At 49.1% G+C, this 19,438-nt stretch overlaps 1 protein-coding gene across 5 annotated transcripts in view; it reads right to left on the bottom strand.

Annotated features, from left to right (window-relative positions):
* Positions 1-19,438, bottom strand: part of NEXMIF (neurite extension and migration factor) — a 133,252-nt gene that overhangs the window by 29,119 nt on the left and 84,695 nt on the right. For all 5 annotated transcript variants that reach the window (XR_011101006.1, XM_068696941.1, XM_068696940.1 and 2 more), the window contains exon 2: positions 16,655-16,789. The gene's annotated coding sequence lies outside the window, so the exon portion shown is untranslated. The remainder of the gene's footprint in view (positions 1-16,654; positions 16,790-19,438) is intronic.

Here is a 19,438-nt window from a genome sequence, read left to right as displayed (position 1 = left end):
TGATGCAGCAGGCAGAGCCTGATTTTTCACCCTGGATCTTAAAAATGGGGATTGGCATGTCAAAGTATATCCAAAGAGCGGGGGAAAGGCTGCTTTCACAGCAGGACGAGGCCTGCAGCAATTTAAAGTGATGGCTTTTGGCATGCCACGTTTGAGAGGTTAATGGAGAAGGTATTGGATGGCTTGTCTCTCAGCCTGTTTGTTAAACCTACATGATGTCCTGGTGCACGCTAAAAATCTCTGAGCAGGAACTGATAAATGGGCCGCAGCGAGCTTAGGGCTGCGGAGCTGAACGCAGCCCCAAAGAGATGTGAGTTGCTTCAGAAAGAGCCAATTTACCCCGGCGAGGTGGGAGCTGGCAGCGGCTGGATGAGAGCAGGGCTGCGGGGACCGGGCAGCCCCACGCACGGGGACACACAGAGCAGAAAAGGGCTTGGGTTGTGGTGTGCGGGTTTGTCTGCCAGTCCGACAGCATTTCCAAATGCTGCAGCCTGAGAAAACAGAGCTGTTCTGTCAGCAGGCAGAAGTGACAGCCAGGTTTGAGATGCTTTCATAGGATTTTATAGGATGGCAGGCTTAGGGTTTAGGGTTCAGGATCAGCCCTACCTGAAACGCACACCATTCTTCAGACAGGAGTCGCTTCCTGCAGCAACAACTAACAGCTATGGAAAAGATGCAATTAAACCGCTTGGTGATTAACCTATCAAACATTTTCACTGCTGTTTGGGAACAACTTTCTGGAAACGACAGGGCACCCTGACGTGCAGTGGGTTCAGGAAGCTGGAGAGGCTTCAGAAAGCCCTCTACAGAGCCCACGAGGCTGCAAACCCTGCCCCATGGGAAGGTCCTTGTGGACCTCGGGGTGGGCTCAGAAGGATGTCTGAGCGACAGAGCCCCGTGTGTAGTTACAGGGCTTCAGCTGAGCAGTGCTTTTTGCAGAGGGCCACACACACACCAAAAAACGCCCAACCCAAGCAAGCACAGAAACACAGCTCAGGGTGGAAGAGACCTCTGAGGTACACGCTGACTAAAGGCATCTCCAAGACCTGAGAATATAAAACATTCCCTTGTCTTTTTCTTTGGTTTGGGTCAAGGAAATACCCGGCCATGCCGAACTTGCTCTCCCACCCTTTCCATGCATAAAGCCGAGCCCTGGTGAGGTTTATTCCTGAAGGGGCAAGCAGCCTGGTGCCGTGTCTGCATGCCAGGTGAGCCAAGAGCTGTCCAGAAATGAAACCACCTTATCCCAAAGCAAACAATGCACGTTTTGCTGTACAGTCACCTTGCCTATTACACACCGTGCCCATTTCCAGAAGCGGGTGTCACCACTGTGCCTCCACCCTGCTGAAGGGCGTTCGTCCTCCTTTCTTGCAGCAAGTTGTATTTTCTCTCAATAGCAACCCAGATCTCTGGGTTGAATTGGCCCCACTGGGTCAGGTCACTGCTGTAACTCCCCCGCTGACCAGCACATGCTTCTTTTCCAGCTTGCTGTTAGGTTTTCCTAGCATTGATTTGCTAATATTTCATTAATACGTCCCTGATATGTGCTCTTTGTGTAGCTTGGGAAAAAATGACATCGTTACTCTCACTCTTTAGATCCGATTGTGTGCGGGAGGTGAAGTGCCACTGAATTTATGCTAAGATTTTAAAGGATGCTATCAATTTGAAACTCACAAAGTACTTCAATTTTTTTCACCTCAGTTAACAATCTAGCAGCACTGCAGAAGTGAAGGATTTCAAATGATCTAAATTTAGTGCTTCCAGCTCCCCCAGTACCATCATCTCTGACTGTCTGGTGTTTTTCCCAGTGCTTGAGCTCCTGGAGTCAGCGATGACATGACAGCATCACCTACAACACAGCTATGTGCCCAGCCTGCCAGACTGCAGAGAAGCACTTGAAAATCTGACCCAGGTATGAGCTAGAGGCTCAAAGAACAAAATCACATAACAGGAATACAGTTTTTTTTTTTTCCTTTTTTTAAAAAATGGCACGATTCAAGCCAGTCTTGCAACTTCTGAACACATGGGGATTAGCCATGCTACTTCTTTTTTACCTCTTATCCATCCTGGTCATATTTTACCCTGAGCTCATCCTACTGATGTTGGCTGCTCCAGCTCCTGTTCTGCTTTGCCTTTGTGAAGCCACCATTGCGTCAAATGATGCTGACTGCTCAGCACACAAAGCTACAGGGCACTCTATTATTCCCCCTTTTTCCAAAGCTCCAAAAAAAAAAAAAGTTTTTAGATGGCCTACGAGATTAGACAGAATAGTACGCAAATAAGAGTTGTACGTGGTATCAACTCACTATGCAAAGGTCCCTGTTATGTGCACATGCTCTTCCTCATGCTACAAGCTGAAGAAAAACTGAAGGAGTGCAACATTTTTTGGGGAAGTCATAGATTCTTGAAAACCCTGTAACGTGTAGACACGTATCACCCATAAAAATATTCCAGTGCAAGTTAAAATCTATCTTTTAAGAACACAGCTCTAAAACGCTTCAATGGATGGAAACCATTTTCGGTTTTCAATTTTTTTCTTAAATTGCATCTGGGCTGACAGCTTGAACACTGAGCTGCAGCCTGTGAGACAGAAATACCAACTCAATCCCAACAGTAGTGCTGCTACCAGTTGCTATAATGATCTTAATCAAAGCGTATTGTGATAAAAAAGGACTCTGGTTTGACTGCCTCTGGCATATCCTAGCTATCCTAGTGTCCAGATTTCACGTTATTGCAGGGAACCTGCCTAAAAGGTATTCCAGGAACGGAAGCGACAGCTTTTCCAAGGTGCTAATGGTATTTCACATGGTGTTAGAGAACAGCCCCCAGCCGGATCCTTGCCAGCACCCTCCCTGCTGCCGTGCGTGGGACCCACGGACCCCCAGCGGGTCCCAGCCCCGTGATGCTCAGAGCTGCATGGGGACAGGCACAAATTATCCCTGCTGCGAAAAAGTTACGCTCTAGTTCATGGCAAAACGCGACAGGTGCTGCAACACAGGCGGGGGAATGTGAGGAGGAGGAGGAGAGTAACGCGAACGGGAACAAGAGCCTGGATAGACGAGCAGCGCACAGGGAGATGCTCTATTTAAGCACTACACCAGCTCCAAGTTAAGCAAACAAGTCGATGAAACAAATAATGCATTCCTGCCTCCCACCTGCTGATGGATACCACGGCAGAAGTGGGTCGCGTAAGTTCAGGTACCGACACCACGTCAGGAAATAAATACTCCTTGTGCCACACACGGCCCTGCGCAGCTGCCTGTCCGCGAGATGTGTGCTGCTGCAGCAGGCGGGCTGCGTCCCTGGGCATGTTTTAACCACAATGAAAGGCAGCCCCTCCGTCAGACCACAGAGGAAGGGGGTGGTTTACAGCCAGAAAACCGCATCTTGTGTGCTACAACACAGAATTGGTGCATCGGAGAGGCATCGGCCATGTGGGACACACGTAGTGCACCTAGTGCAGGCAGCACCTCGTCCTGACAAGACTCAAAGCATGATGCTAGGAATACCTTTGAACACCTGGATTTATGTATACAGATACATAAAGTATGTAAAAGGGAAAAGAGAAAACCAAAAGCAGCGGGATCAATCCAGCAGTGAGAGCGGGCGAGGCCTCGGGGCCTGCAGGCCTCACAGCTGAGGCGAGGGCCAGGCGGACGCGCGCCACGTCCCAGGTCCAGGGGCACCGAATTGGTTCTCCTCACAAGGAGCCAACTCTTTGTCAAAGCGTTTTGGCTCCACGATGGCATTTCTAGTGTCCTGCTGTACAGTCGGCTACAGAAAACAGAAGAAATGACAGAAATGCAGCTCCCTTCATGCTATCTCTAAGCACTGATTAATTACAGTGGTTTAGATGATAACAACATCCCTGCAGCTCCCGTGCGGGGCCGGGCAGAAAGGTGTTTTGTGGGCAGCTCTCAGATGGCTGGGGGATTACAGAACAGCTGCAGCCCTCCACGAGCTCTCCTCCCTGCTCAGACCACAAACTCGCTGTCCTTTCCTAATTTCCAAGGCAGGCTACCACCGCGTTTGAAGCTGACGTCTACTTCAGTATATTTGCCAAGGAATCTAACATACAACGTACCGCTCCTTGAGCGTGCTTTGACTAAGACAACCCTAAAGATCACTGGTTGCAGTACCACTTGAAACAAAGCAATAACACTTTAATCTCTAATTGTAGTCCAAGGAAAACGCCTTTCCTGGACAAATGTCCCTACTCGTGGTGTTCAGCACCTGGAGGGGTTCAGCAAACCTGCAGCCGCCACCCGAACCATCGCGCATCTGCCCTGATGTGAGCCCAGAGAAACTCTGCTGACTGCAGAATAACTCATCCCTCTCTGGTGAAAAAGGCCTTTATCATCGTGTTTGAGTGTCTTATATAAGATTGCTATAAATTGGTACCAAAAAAAAAAAAAAAAAAGGCAAGTAATTATGCTACTGCCTTGTAAGCTTTGATTCTGTGCTGTTTGGGCACAATCTCAGGATTTATTGTTAGACTTAGGAGGCTAATGCAGAGAATAGCAAAGGCTTGGAGGTGGGGTGGTCTACCTTTCAAGCCCCCATGTAAAAAGGAGATTTCCTTAGAATTTCACAGCCTCACAGACACGACTAGAGAGAGGCAGGAGACATTTCTGCCCTTTCCTGACAGCTTATGTATTATTCCTTAAAAAAAAATTTAAAAAAGGAGAAGAAAAGAAAAACTTTCAGAGAAATACGGAGCCTTTATTCCCTTGTGTTGTTTAAACCTTTTTTCATGGCACCACACAATGAGCTTTCTTCAGGAAGTAGAACAGTAGCTTTTCCTAAGACCACAGCGAAGCAGTTACAGCTTCAGTGCTTTGAGAAGGTGCTGGGTAAAAAAGAAAAAAAGGAGAAGAAGAAGAAACCAAAAGAGAGAGAGAGAATGAATGAGGGTACAATAGGGAACATGAATTGCTGAGGGAAAGGGAAAAAAAAAAAATCAAGTGTAGGTATAATTGCAAAGCACCAGCACACTTCTGGCACTAGGGAAAAAGGGATTGTAGATGATTCAGGAGTATGACAAAGAATCCCTTCAACAAGTTGTCTTTTATCACAACTTTGCTGCTATACAGCTACACTGCAACAGGGAGAAATTGCATCATGTCAACAGCAAGTTTATAGAGATAAACTGACTCTGAAGACAGTGGAAATATGCTGGCAGTTACTTTGTGTTTTGCTTATCGCGCTGCAATAAATTTACCGAGAGCAGCATAAACAGGATATCTGAAACAAAAATACGCTGCGCTCCGAGAAGCCAGCTCCTTCACAGCCTCTGCTGCTGCCCGGCCACACTGCAACCCCACGGGCACCAGAGAAGGCTTCACATAGCACCTGCCCCAGCAAAACAGAAGCATTGCCCTACCAAAGGCTAAAAACCAAAAGAATGGGGAGCTCAGGAGCTCCTCAATGCCGTGGCAGTGCTATGTTCTTGATGGGCTTTTCCTGCATCCCTCTGTAGGATCCTGCACCCTCCCCGCTCCTCGCCCCTCTGCTCCATCCCAGGGAATGGCTTCTGGTTTAAATGCAAATAGTGAGCACGCAGTCATCGGATCTTTTTTTAAATTCTGAAAGCTGAGACTTCTAAGTTTATCTCAGAAGGACACTGGAAAGATGAATAGAGAGAAATTATGCAGAGAAAGAGAAAATATTCAAAGAGTAGAATTATGTATGCATAATTGCCTGGCTCCCTGGGGTGCATGGGCGAGTACACCAAGTCACTTTGTGAAATCATTCCCCACAACTCCTGTATCCTAATTATAGTGCTGTAAGTGGGGAGAAGCTAATTTTTCAACAGTCCTGATGGGGTAACTGGAAGAACCAAGAGGATGCTGTTAACCCCTTGTCTACTGCAGGTCTGCAAGCAGACGAGCAAACACAGAGGAAAGAAATGAGGTGCCAGTGAGCCACAGTGTCTTCTCCTGGCTGGTTTGAAAGCGTCCTGTGTTGGGGACAGAGACGGGAACCAAGCAGAGGCTTCCAGCAGCCAGCCTGGGGAGATGAAGGGCAGAGGAGAAGAAACAGGTCTGAATGGAAACACACCACCAGACAGCACCTCTACCCAGACATCAAAGAAGTCTGGAGGCAGTGTCACAGTGCCTTCCCTCTGTACAGCATGCACAGAAGGAAAAGCTTCACAAACCCTAAATATGTCTGTAAAGGAACCACTTGATCCAGCCAGAAAGCGCAGTCACACACCTGTGTGGCACAGTGCCACGTAGCTCGGTGCCATACGATCATTTAGGGCAGCGAGCGCTCCATCCAGCGCTCCCCGAGGCCAGCCTAGGGATGTGTTTCCAGCGCTGACCTGCTAACCCAAAGCCCTGGCAGGTTGAACGTGCATCAGACAGCTCGACACCCTGCCACACGTGGCAGGGGGATGAGCCTTACCCCAACATGCTGTGAGCTGAGTGCCATGGGATGGGTGCCAATCACCATGCTCAAGGCTCACTTGACTAGCAAGCTCTCAAAACTACAGATTTTAGACAAACTTTTCAGCCCTACCTCTTCCCCAGGAAGCGTCAGGAGTCCCGGCAGGACAGCCCTGCCCCAGCCCGTGCCTGGGGCCTTAGCGAGGGCAGAAATCAGCCACGAGCCATCATTTATGCTTACCAAGCTCAAGAGGTTGAAGCTGACTAAAAAAACACTTCCAGAATTCCTTGAATTCTCCAATTTTGACTAAAATCATCGCTACTATTTTGACCAAATTCCCTTTAAATTTCTTATGTTTGTTCTCATTTACTTAAGATCCTTTAAAAGGTTCCAGTACATATTGGTTTTCCTTATCAAAATAGATGCAGGTGAGCACTAGCAAAAAGGAAAAGAAAAAGAAAAAAAAAAAAGCAAGCCTACCCATTTACCCATGTTGAGTAGGTCAATACTGTTTTTCCTCAGCTAGCCCCGACACAACACCACTAAAAACCAGCATTTTATAGACGTTCATGGGATTTAAGACCAGAAGGGACCACCAGCTTGCTTAAGAGGACCTCCTACAATAATAGGCAATTAAATTTTGCCCAGTCACCTCCTCATTGAGGCCAATTATTTGTTCAGAGGATAATTTCCAGAAAGACATGCTTGACTTCAAGCATTGATCTCAGCACGTGAAGAACTCTCAGCGCAGTCTTACAAGTGATGAACTCTCTGCCAAGCCCATATTAATATCTAACCCTTAAGTTCCAAAAATTAAATATTCGAGTCAAATTGAATATACGTTCTTGGCCAAAGTAATAGACACAATTTTACTACTTAATCCTCTCACACTGTCTCAAGCTTCCTCAAATTACAGCCGTCTGAACTGTGATCTCAGCTCTCCTGTGCTTAACAAACTAATTAGGCCAAGGGTGGCCAAACTTCCCAACTTCCTAAAACCTCTGTCTGGCCAGGAGCCACGGGAGGATGCCAGCTGGGGTGCAATGGGACGGAGAGGAACGAGGAGCAGAAGCGGGTCCCACCTGGGTGACTTGGCCCCAGAGGCCTGTATGGTAAGGCAGGGGGATGAATAACGATGCTGGACTGAAAAAAAACACAAAATCTGTACAGACCGAAAGAGGTTTTTATTCCCTTGCCTATTTTCTGGTTTGGAAATAGAGAATTCTGTTCAGTCTGAGGAAGTCGCGTCACTCGCAGGCCCTCATTAAACACGTGGAGGACCAGGCCCACATTGGCACCTCTGGGGGACAAAGAGGTGACGGTCACGGACTCCTTTACACGAACCAAGGGGCTCGGACCCTCCTTGCCCTCTTTCAGAAGAAGCCCCTAAGCACCAAAAGACCAGGGGATCCTGGAGCTGTTGCATCAGCAGAAGGAAATGTGCACTGAAACAAACACAAGTGCTCTTCCTTCCAGGCCAGCATCCTCCAGTCATGTGGAAAGTCCTTGTTTTGGGACCAAAGACCGTTTAAGCACTCGGTGCAAAGCGAAGAGGTTTTAAAAAAACCTGAGGAAGAGCCTCAAAACCCTGCTCTTCAGGGCACTGCCCCCACCTGAGGTGACTGTGGTTTGTAACCTTCCTTTGGGTGACGGTGGGAGTCCTGCTGTCTGCACAAAAGCACTTCTCTTGTCCTTGGGAAAAGAGAGGAAAGAGAAATCCTAGGCTAATAGCACTGAAAAATCAGAGGCAAAGAAAAAATCCAGGATGAGAAGTAGATCTGGGACCACAACATGCTAACAGGAGCGCCTCACCTCTAGCTCTGATCTGGACCCAGAGCAGAAGCAAACCAAGAATTTCCTGACAGATGGTTTATTGCTGAGTGTTTCTGAGCCTGCCATAAACATCAGCAGCACGATAGCCTCCTGCTCGATGGTACAACAGAAATGACAGCACCTGAGCAGAGACAAACGTCTGTCTGCACTTAAAGGTGGTCCTGTCTGAACAAAGATTTGCAAATAAATCTGTACCAATTGAGTTAACCTCTCTGGGTGAGCTTGCGGGTTGTCAGTGTAAGAGCCATCAACCATGCTAACTTTGTATTTCTGGTATTTGTCAAGTGCCCCAGAGTGTTCCCAAACTAAGAGCACGTACAGACGTCACGATGATGTCATCTAAAGTCAGTTTGATGCAGCATCGCTGCGGGTCGGTACAAGGGTGAGGTCGCAGCCTTACGCTGTAAAGCTGAACGTGTCTGCCTCTTGTAGGCAAAACTGGGGAAGAGCTTAAGGAGGATCTGTAGGTTTGGGAGACATTCCTGCAGGAATCTGCCTAAACCACGTTCAGTATAAGATAAGAACAGGCGTGCAAATGTCAGAAAGACACAGCCAGGGTGCTCACCAGGACACGCATCACTGGGCGATGGAAAATGAAGGGGTGCAGAGGCTGGGACTGCGGGAACATCGGGCAGCCAGGAGGGATCTGGGCCCTGCAGTGAGGACCTCAGTAACAGCACTGCAGTGCGCTGCGAAGAGAGGCACATTAAAAAATACAAGCCCTAAAAGAAGATCAAGAGAGGCACATTAAAAAAATACAAGCCTTAAAAGAAGATCAAATTCCCTTCGCCAGCTGGCTAAGAGGGTGTCAGGGGACGGAGGACAAACCCTCTCTGTTTGCTTAGCTGGGTGCTGGCACCTCCAGGGGACAGAGCTGGGGGGCTCCGAGATGGGACAAGCTGTGAAGCACGATCCCAGCAAGTCTCACTCAGAGCCAGCCCCTCGGCAATAAGCAGAGACCAGGCGCAGAGGAGGAGAGCACGTGTGTCACTCTTCAACCCTTGGAGCTTCAATTAGGCGCGGATGATATTCTGACAAGATCGATGAATCCTGATATAGCAGCACTCAAGATAAATGTCGCTTCAGAAGGGCTCTTGTGTTGGTATTTGGAGTGAAGAGGAGTTTGGGGGGGGTGGGGGAAGGATGGGAAACAAAGGAACATCAACAACCGTTGGAAGCGCTGTGCCACCTTTTGTACAATCAGATGTTTCTCAGGGTGATACTTTAGAACTACCTGCAAAATTATTTGCTTTTTCCGTATCTTCTTTCCAGAGCACTTGTAAAGGCATTTGTCACATCCACGCAGACGATGCATACGAAGAAAGTCCCTGTGTAACTTGCTCCAGCGTGCTCCTGAAGCTGGGCAGCCCTGGGGTGAGAGGTACCCATATATAACAGCATCCATCAGATGCCTGCTTCCCATAACCACAGTGTTTTTAATTTCTGTATTGAATTTAGTTTAAAAAAAAAATAAAGGAAAAAAAAAAAGGAAGAAATTGAGAATCTTCCCCATCCTGCCTGGTAAAAATCAGCACAAGCTCCCAGCTCTGGCTGGCACTACGGACGTTACCACGAAGGGGAGGGAATGTTTATAAAACGTTTTTAAACAATTCAATTTTGAAGCAATTTATGTGCAGTGGCACCAGGCATTCTTGACTGTAGAAAACAGACAGCAGGCTGGATCAATTGCAGGGTGGAGGTGGGTGCAGGAAAGCAGGAGCAGCAGACTGTGGCATTGAGGCTAATAGCTTTGTAGCAATTTATTCAGTGAGAAATGCTGCATGGAGCGACGCGGGGGTCTGCGCAGAAAGTAGGCAGAGAGGATGGCAGTGCCTGGGAGGGAGACGGTCCCCAGCTCCCGAGTGGCAGAGAGCAGGGAGGATCAATACCGAGCACTCCAGGAAAAGCAGGAAATTCTTCCTCCCTTACAAAACTAACCAAATGACAATTAATGGATCCAAACAAGCCGACTGCAAAAAAAAAAAAAAAAAAAAAGTGACTGAAGAAACAGCACATGAAAAAATCCCAGCGAGATGAAAGCTTCAGTGCTGTCACAGCATCACTCCTGCTGCAGGACTTCCTACAGCCTGGACCCTTCAGGTTCACGGCCCTGCCACCCCTAACCAAAATCCTGTTGCCAGCAGGGCTCTTCATTTTCCCTACAAATGGCAAGGGAAACCCCAGGCCATAATGTCCAGCCCCTGCCACAGCTCAGCCCATATCACCTCTTCGGCAGCAAAGCCTGCCCTGGGGACGTGCCACGATGCCTCCTCTCCCTGGGGGGGATCCACACTTTGCAGCAGTGCTTAAGGAACAGATGAGGAGGGCTAATTTTGTGATACCTGGGAGCCTGGATTCTGGTTTTAACAACTGAGCTAAAAAATCGCCTTTGACCGCCACGAATGCCCTGCGATGCGACGCAAGCTCAGGAGCTCGACATCTTTCTTGCAGATAAAATTTGCTCTGAATTGCTCCTGCTGGTGTTTGCAGCCCAAGGATAATGTGATGCTCTTTCCACATCACACCAGCTCCATGCCCAAGCACATATGGTCTGGCTAAATAAGAAGCCTTGGAAAGGCTGTCAACAAGACTAGAGGAAGGTGTGCATCTGTGCAGAAACATATGCATGCCCCAGCACTGCACACTGAGCCACGAAAAGGATGCTCGTGCCCAGAATCCCACCGAAAGCTGCCCAGGTACAGCAGAGGCCCAGCACAGGAGCAGGGATGCAGCTGGCTGCCACTTCCACGTTCCCTTCCCCTCGCTCCCGTCGTGCTGCAGAGCTGCAAACCCATCGGCCTGCCTCCAAGGTCCCTCTTGACACGGTACCTAAGGACGATGCTCCCCCTGGCTCGGCCGACACAGGTTATCACAGCGTTGCTGCTGTCACCCTGATTTGGGTACCTGCTTGTGTGTTTGCTTGAAAGTAAGTGCTTTATGCTCGCCTGCGAAAATCTCCCCCCTGGTACTAAAAGCAATGGAATAATCTACTATTTCAACTCGCGCCCCTTAGAGAATTCTGCAGTTAAAAAAAAAAATAAAAAAAAAATGGTTGAATTTGATTAAACCTTTGGAACCTCTCCAATATTTCCAGTTATTCCATCTGTAGAAACACTCTACTGGCACTTGGCACATTTATAGCATTAACTGCCTTCTAAATCAGCAGCAGTTCTGCCTAACAATTTGGCATTTGCACATTGCCTTGTAAATTACCCACCTTACATCTCTGGGTACGAGGACTGTCCCCTCCAAAAAGCCTATTACTGCCTGGTAGAAATTCTTGAGGAAGAAAATATCTTCTTATGGGCTGGTCTTCTGACAAAAAGAGGGGGGGAAATGGCATTCAGTGGGCACGGTATTAACACTGTGGCTCATAGTGTTACTATGGCAGTAAAATGAAACCCAGTGCAACCAGCTGGTTGCTACACTGCTATTAGATCCTCTTTGCTGTTTTTGACCTTTCTAGAACACTCCGAAAGGCATTAATCTATTCAAAACCCATTTAGGATCTAAAGCATGATGCGAGGTGAAGGTGTTTGCGAAGCAGTCTTCCTATCGGGCCACGCTTAGGAAACAATCTCAGTTCCACAGGCGAGGATTTGCTTGCTTTTGTGAGCGACTGCAACGTGGAGTCAGGAACCGGGCTAGGAACGGCTGCAGATCCAAATCAAGCCACAAAGCAGCAGGAAACCACTCAGCAATACCATCAGTGATTTGTGCATTTCTTGGTCGAAAACAAAGAGCAGAGAAGGTCGGCGTTACCACCTCCCCAGCTCCACGCAGCCTCCCCTCTTTTGTCCACCCCAAACGGCAAAAAAAATCCCCTTCCAACTGCTCTCAGCCCCGAGCTCCTTCCAAAACCTTTTCTCCTTATCTTTAGGCACAGCTGACCCATTCTTCTCATGCCTCCTTGTCGACAAAAAGTAGGAAAGTCACCAAAGGAGGCGCCCAGCTCGTGCCCTGCTGCAGAACAGCACCCCAGGGTCGCTGCGCTCGGTCGGCCGCTCAACCTCGCACCTCTTCGGTCTCCAGATTTTTGGTGGGGGAAGCACAAAAGGACAAAGCAAAAAAAAAACAACAAAGGGACATATTGCAGGGGCTCTCCTCCTGTCTTCTGCTTCTGAACCAGGCCTTCTTGATTTTTATACATCCCCTGAGCCTGGAAGCATTCAGAATCCAGGGTCACCCGAGGACTTTGAGGTGGTCACCGTGCCGCGCATCGGCACTGCGGGGAATTCGACAGCAGCGCCGAGACACGGTTCAGATCTCGCACTTAGAAAGAGCTGGCCACCATTGCTGGGGCCAAAAAGGGATTTCTCACTTCTTATTCTGCAGGCTGAGCTCCAGCACACGGAGCTGAACTGCTCCGATCCCGTCCGTAACAAGCAGCAGTGACTCAAAGCGCCTTACTCATTATCACTCTTTTGGAATTAGTGCCTTAGTTAATGCTCCCTGTGCTAACATTTTAAAAAAAATGATTTTTCTGTTCTTCTGGCTTCTGCCCTCTTCCCTCACTTGGCATGGTTCTTGTTGTAGCTCCAGGAAGGAACGATGTCCCTGGGCTGTGTCTAACCTCCCACCTAACGCAAACCGTGACAGCAGCAGCAGCAACCCGCGACCTCCTCCACCCATTTTCAGGGTATCAGAAAAAGTGCCCTTTTTTTTTTGGTGCCCTGCCCATGGCTGGTGGCATCCTGGGGACACTGAGGGCTTGGCCGCGTGCCCCAGCAGGTCCGTGCGCCGTCACCCAAGGGTGCTGCCCAGGTGCTCTCGTAGCCCTCCTGCATCGATTTCGGCCTCGAGGCTTGGAGATGGGGAGGTGGCTGAGCTCAACACTTCCACAAACAGGGCTGCTCGCCAAAAGGGACAAGGCACAACTCCGTGGCTGAGCTGCACTTGATGAAAATGTCTGCTCCTTCACAAAAAAAAAAAAAGTAAAAAAATAAATAAATTTAAAAAACCCTCTCCCTGCAGCCAGCAGCCAGCGATGCATACTAGATGACTGCCTTCTCAACATGAGAGCAAAAGGGCAAATGAATCACATTACACTCCATGAATAAAAGCAGAGTCTTAATGCAACAGCTACTTAATGATTTCGTTTTCCATGCACTAGGCAGCGTGGCCTCATTTGCAAAGGTGCTGAGCACCCCGAGCTCCACTCCCGGTCACGGGAACCGCGGGCACCCCGCACCTCAGGACTCTCCCCCGAGCTCCTTATTTGCTCAGGGCGGTGCTGAATGTACCACCCACCCTTCCTTGGCTTTTCGGGCACCCCGTGGTGTTTAGAACAACTCTTCTTCCTGCCCTACCTGCTAACAAGGACCGGACGGAGGCACCTGAAGCGGGGACGCGGTCCCACAGGGCTGGGGCTGTCCTCCCAGGGAGGAGAAAAGGACCTGCAGAAAATTGCGGTGTCTGCTGGGGAAATACAACGTGGGATAACCTCTCCAAAACAAAGCCAGTCCTTCAGCAAACAGAAGTCAAACGCAAACTATTTATTGCCTATTTATTTGTGTTTAGACTGCTTCTCTTTTTCCTTTTCTGGGACAATTTGTTTTACTGTTTGCTGCTGTTTTTTAAAACCAGTGGAGCTTTTGTGTTTTTGTTTTTTCTTCTGCCTTTTTTTTTTTCCTCAGAATGCTGATGCTAGCAGTGCAAGTAAGCACAGGACCTCCTCAAGGGAAAAAATCTGTAACCTCGTTTCATGAAGAACCCTGCAGCGTGATGCCAGCGAGACGAGCACCCTGTGCCCCGAGCTGCAGGTACACCCCGAGCAACCTGCACTGCCCAAACTTCAGCACATTTAATGGCATATAAACTTAGAAACTCAGGTCAAAAATGATTGAAGCAGTTCCAGAATATGCTTCAGGACAGCTGCAATATACTGCAGAGGCATAAAATAAGCTAGCCAGAGCTCCTAGTGAAAGCGAAGACACGTGTGTGCATGCGGGCTTGAGACACAGCAAGCTGGGTGCTGATTCAGGTCTGCGTTCCTGCAGGAATTTTCCATTCAGGAGTAATTCAGACTAATTCCAGCTTGGGTTAAACATTTCCCTAACCACTGCTGACACAGTTTTCCCTTCACACACCACCATTCACAGCGGACTCACAGTGCTCGCGGCGCTCGCTCAGCTTTTCCCACCAGCAAAGCACCCACACGGCCAGCGGGAGGATTTGGGACTAAGCAAGAGGCTGAAATGAGCTGGCACCCGGTTATGAGGATGACCTTCTCCCATCAGGAACCCGATGACAGTGGCTACCATCAGAGCTGGGAGATTTCTGCCCACAGAGCCCCTGCTTGGACACCAGGACTTTTCTGCAGCATCCTGAGCCTGGCACCACGCGCCCTGCCTTCCTCTGAGCACTTTATTCACGCTTCCTACTACGGCAAAAGGCATCGCTAATGTTTTCCTCTCTGTCACCATCCTGGCTTTAGATGCTCAATTAAAAAAGCAGCTCAAAAAGCAGCTGCAAGCACCGGTGCCTCCTGCCTTGTCCAGGGGGTGTTGCCGCAGCAGACAGAGATTGCGAGCAGAGGCCGCGCGGCAATGAGTCAGGGAGGCAGAAAGGCGTGAAAACAAAATGAATGGAAAGGCAATAAACCCGAAATATTTCACCATCGGCACTGAGCTCCTGGATAGCCTCCATCTATCAGCGTTACCAGTGTCCGGGAGCTCCCCAGAGCTGTAGTCACCGTGTGGTTGGTACAGCCACGTGCACGGCATCCCACGGCACGGGCTGGGGCCACCACGGCAAGGGCGAGGGACATCCACCTTGCTCGACACCTCCCCAGCATCTCGGCTTTTGCTGCAGTTGCTCAAGCTGTTTTGGGCTTTCCCCATGAAGAAGAGGAACAAATTGGTGGGGCAGCAAGATGCCCTTGTCCAGGGACGTGTCTGGATCTGGGAAGGGATCGCTGCCCCGACCCAGGACCCTGCTGGTGAAGTATGTGGCTGGGGGAGAAGAGGCACACACATGTCCCAGGTCTAACTCCAGAAGGAAATGGGGCGTGCTACAAAAGCTCAAGGAATAGAAACCTGAAAAATTTGTTTAAAAAGGAAAAATGGTCCCCTGTGAAAAGCTGGAGAACAATTCAAAGAGCTGAACTAGAACAGGGAGGCCCTCACCCTGTTGGCAAGCACAAAGCCCCCCTTGATCTGCTTTCCAGAACCCCTTATTTTCCACTCCTGCATGGAGCAGGATCCCGCCCCCATCGGCACCAGCCCGGGAGGCTGCCAAACCCCTGCCCTGCCTCCGAAAGCATCCAACTCCCCCCAGCACCGCAGAACGCCGCGTGGCCGGCGAGGAGGAGGCTTTTTAAAGAGATACAAAACCAGGATTTTTGTATTGAAACACACGCCACAGATGGTGTAGCAGACGAGGATTAATTCATGAATCATATTTCTTAAATGATACAATCTCTCTTTTCACTTCCATACTTTCCCTTTTTGACTCAGAAGCAGGGATTTGAGATGCCCTTCCCAGATATGAATTTTGCATGAACAAACAGTGCAGAAAAAAAAAAAAAAAGAAGCAGCAATAAAACAGAAAGCCCAGATGTTTAAAGCTCAGTTTTCTGATGTAAGCAAATGCATATCCTGTCCATCTCTGAAAGAACATGTGTGGAAACGCAATATATGCAGGCACAGATCTGGGACTAGGGTGGGAAAACACGTTCCTTAACATTTGGAGCTTACTAATGCTTCAGCCAGGGTTCTGAATTGCACAGAAACTCATTTTGTATCTCGCATTCATCGCCCCAGCAGCGAAGGAAAAGCCTGAAGTCACTTCAGACCCCGGTTTCCACCATGAGCCCAACCTCATTCAGCCACACGGGCTGGTCCTGCTCCAGCCCTGTGGAGCCCTGGCACGAGACCTTTGGGTTGCTCCAGGAAAAACTATCGGAGCCCTGGCACCCACGAGGACTGCGGGAAGCCACAGCAAACCCAGATGTCCTGCGCCATGCACCCGGAGCATCCGCAGCACTCCCACAGCCTCCTATTGCCGGCAGTGGCAACACGACAAGGAACAACCGAACCGTGCTGCAGCAAGGGGAGACCCCAAGACCCCAACCTCCCAGCTCGTCCTTATCCCGGGAGCAGCCAGACCGGCTGGGGACATGCAAAACCCACGACCCCGCGCCGTGCTTCCACCTGGCACCGGCACAGACCAAAATAGGACGGGGAGAAACGCCCCAAATGCCCCAAACTCCCAGCTCGCCGCTGTGCTGGCCACCTTCTCACCTGCAAAAGGTGCTGCTATACCTTGCTTTCATCACCAGTTCAGTTTTTCAGTCTTTTTTTTTTCCCTTTGCACACAGAGCAGCTCTGTACATGCTTAACAGTTTTTTTTATGCAGCCTCGCGCTTCCTGTTACAGCTTTACCCTGAACACAAAGCTTCAAGTTAGAATAAGGGTGAAAAATTACTTACCCTTAAATTACTTCAATCTTTCTCTGCTTTGTGTATGATCTGGGCTTCTCTTTTGGTTACTATTTCCAGATTTGGTCTTTGGGTAGGTGAATGGAAGAGGAGAATGAAAGGAGTTGTATTTGATGACGATGGAGACTGTAAAATAAAGAGAAGCACTTTAGTGCAGAACAGGCCTCTCTATACATACCTATCAGGTTAAATTAAATTAAATTAGTGACACCTACATAAACGCTTCCTACTGTTTTTATGCACACATACAAACATCACAACTGTCAAGGAGAAGGCAGCAGTCAGGGAAATGATAGGGGGGTTAAAAAGAGAGCAATTTCTGAAACAGAAGAAAAACAACCCGGCGAGAGCACCAGCACTCACGGCGCAGCAAAGGGGCTGCCCGTGAGCCCAAGCCCTACAAACCAGGTTCATCCCCCACCTGCTTTGGCAGTGACTTGCTGCTGTGCCCCCACCACGTGCAGCCCAAAAAACACCGCGTGGAGGCACTGGGGAAGGGGCTGCCACCTGTGCCAGGGTGGGATTTTTGCCCCACTCCCGCTTCCACCTTGTCCCCACCGTGACTGCGCTCCCGGAGGCTGCCCGCTCATCGGCTGCCCCCAGCCTCACTGCCTGTCTAACGCCAGACTCTGAAGTCTGCAAAATACCATTTTGTTTTTAAGGAACCGAGAAAGGAACACGGAGGACAGGAACCAGCTTCTGCGTTGTTATTTTTCTCCCAACAGGTCTCCAACCTGCTGGGCACAGCCAGCACCGCCGGCATGGGGAGCCCCAGCCTCAACGCTGCAAGCACCCAACGAGGAGCATTTCCCAAATGATTTAGAAGATGCTACACGTGCTAAGGGGTACAAAAATGACCCAAGGACTACCCTGATTTGGTTTGAAAAGCACAAAGGTCACGGCAAGTAGCAGGCAGCAACACACGCTGCCACTGCAGAAGCACCAACGCCGCAGCACCGACGCCTTGCGCACGCAGCACGGTGTTTAACGCTTGCCCAGCAGCCTCTGAGAAATCCTACGTGTTTTAACAAAGCCTGGAAGCTTTTCCTTCCTGCTCAGCAGAACGGGGAAGGTAACGCACAAGTGAATAAAACTGCTCGAGACACCAAGCAGCAGGGCAGAAACAAAAGCCAGGTCTTCCAAGCCGGTGCCTCCGCCGCTGAACCCCACGCCACGCCGCTGCCATTAACGTTCATTTTAGCCCTCCAAAACCTGTCTTTAAATACTTTAAAAAATCCGCCGGGAGGGAGGATGCTCCAAGTCACGGCAAACATTTGTTCTAGGGCAAAACACGCTGCAAATGATCCTTAACAAATTTTACCCGTTGGTGCAGGCAGATAAGAGCACGGTGCCGTAGATCACAGCCGGCTCTTATTGCAGGCTCCGTGCTGCTGAGCATGTAGCTGAGTGGCAATGCAGAGAGATCTGTATTTTGTGTTTTGGTATAAATTATAGGGCAGCCTAACAGAACTAAGAGGCAGCTCTGCTCCTTCCTGCATCGCTTCTTTCACATTTTTATGCCCATTAAGTTTCTTCCCGTTTAGTCGCCTTGTTTTGGTTCCTCGCTGCATAAAATTGTGCCGCGCTCACAACGCGACGAAGCCGAATAAATAATCACAAACTTCCATGCAAGAACTCCGAGAGCTGCTATGTAAAGAAGAGAGGGTATCAGCAGATAGAGACAACTCGGAGGCAACCTGAGGTTTGGTATTCTGTGTCAGCCTGACACACAGGGGAAATAACCCTTTAATCCAGTGCAGTGTATTTCATTTACTGTAGTGTTATCCAGTTCGAAGATGTTATGAAAGGAATCCCCAGAGAGACTTAAGACTTCAAAACCAGCCCGAGTTTGAACTTAATTCCACCATTGCAAAAGGCTGCAGCCGTGGAGGATGACCTTTTCTGTACCTTGCATGCCAGGAGCCATTCTGCCTCATAATGTCACGCCAAATTAGAATATTCTCTTTCTGTTTTATTCGGGATTTTGTTTTGCCTTTTCTTTTTAATTAAAAGCATCTGTCACTATTAATGAAACAGCTAAAAAAAAAAAAAAGAAAAAAGAGTCAATACCACAACCAGATTAAAGACCAGGAGAGATGGGGGAGCCCGAAAGCCCCAGGTGCTGGGGCTGCGATAATGACCCCGGCACAGAGCGGTGGCACCGGGGTGCTCGGTGTCCCTCTTGGCAAGGAGAGGAGAAAAAGACATTTAAATGCAGGTCTCAACACCGCTCGGGTCCTACCTGGAGTGGAAGTGGAGATGTATTTACAGAGAGGCCACAAACCCACGGCAGAGGGAAGGAAAGCGGGACAGAAAGCCCACGGGGCTGCGGGGCACTCGCCAAAAAGCACTGGGAACCCCAAACCAGGTCTTTCTCTAGCAGTAGCCTCATCCATACACCCAGACGTCCTGATGTGAACGGTGAGAGCCTGGGTTTCGCTCCCCCCAGCTCCAAATTCAGATTTTGGGTGTAACTCAATAAAAACGCGCGTTTTTCAAACACTGCCGCTCTGGTACAAAACACGGCATTTATTACCAGAAGTCTTCCTAATATGAAATTATTTCGCCTGCTAGACGCAGTACAAATAGCTTTATTGTATCATTAATAATTAGGAGCGTTCAGTCAGCACAGCTGAAAAAAAAAAAAAAGTAAACTAGATATGTCAAGGATGCGCTGCTCTCTCTGCTTACCATTTTTTTAATGCCTTATTTCATGGTAGATAAGTGAAAAATCTTTTTACCTGACTTAGCGAGAGGCTCATTTCCTCATGCAAA

Source organism: Anas acuta, chromosome 13 (assembly GCF_963932015.1).
Source record: "Anas acuta chromosome 13, bAnaAcu1.1, whole genome shotgun sequence".
Lineage (NCBI taxonomy): Eukaryota > Metazoa > Chordata > Aves > Anseriformes > Anatidae > Anas > Anas acuta.
The sequence above is the reverse complement of the archived record's forward strand: the minus strand, read 5'-3'. Positions and strand labels throughout refer to the sequence as shown.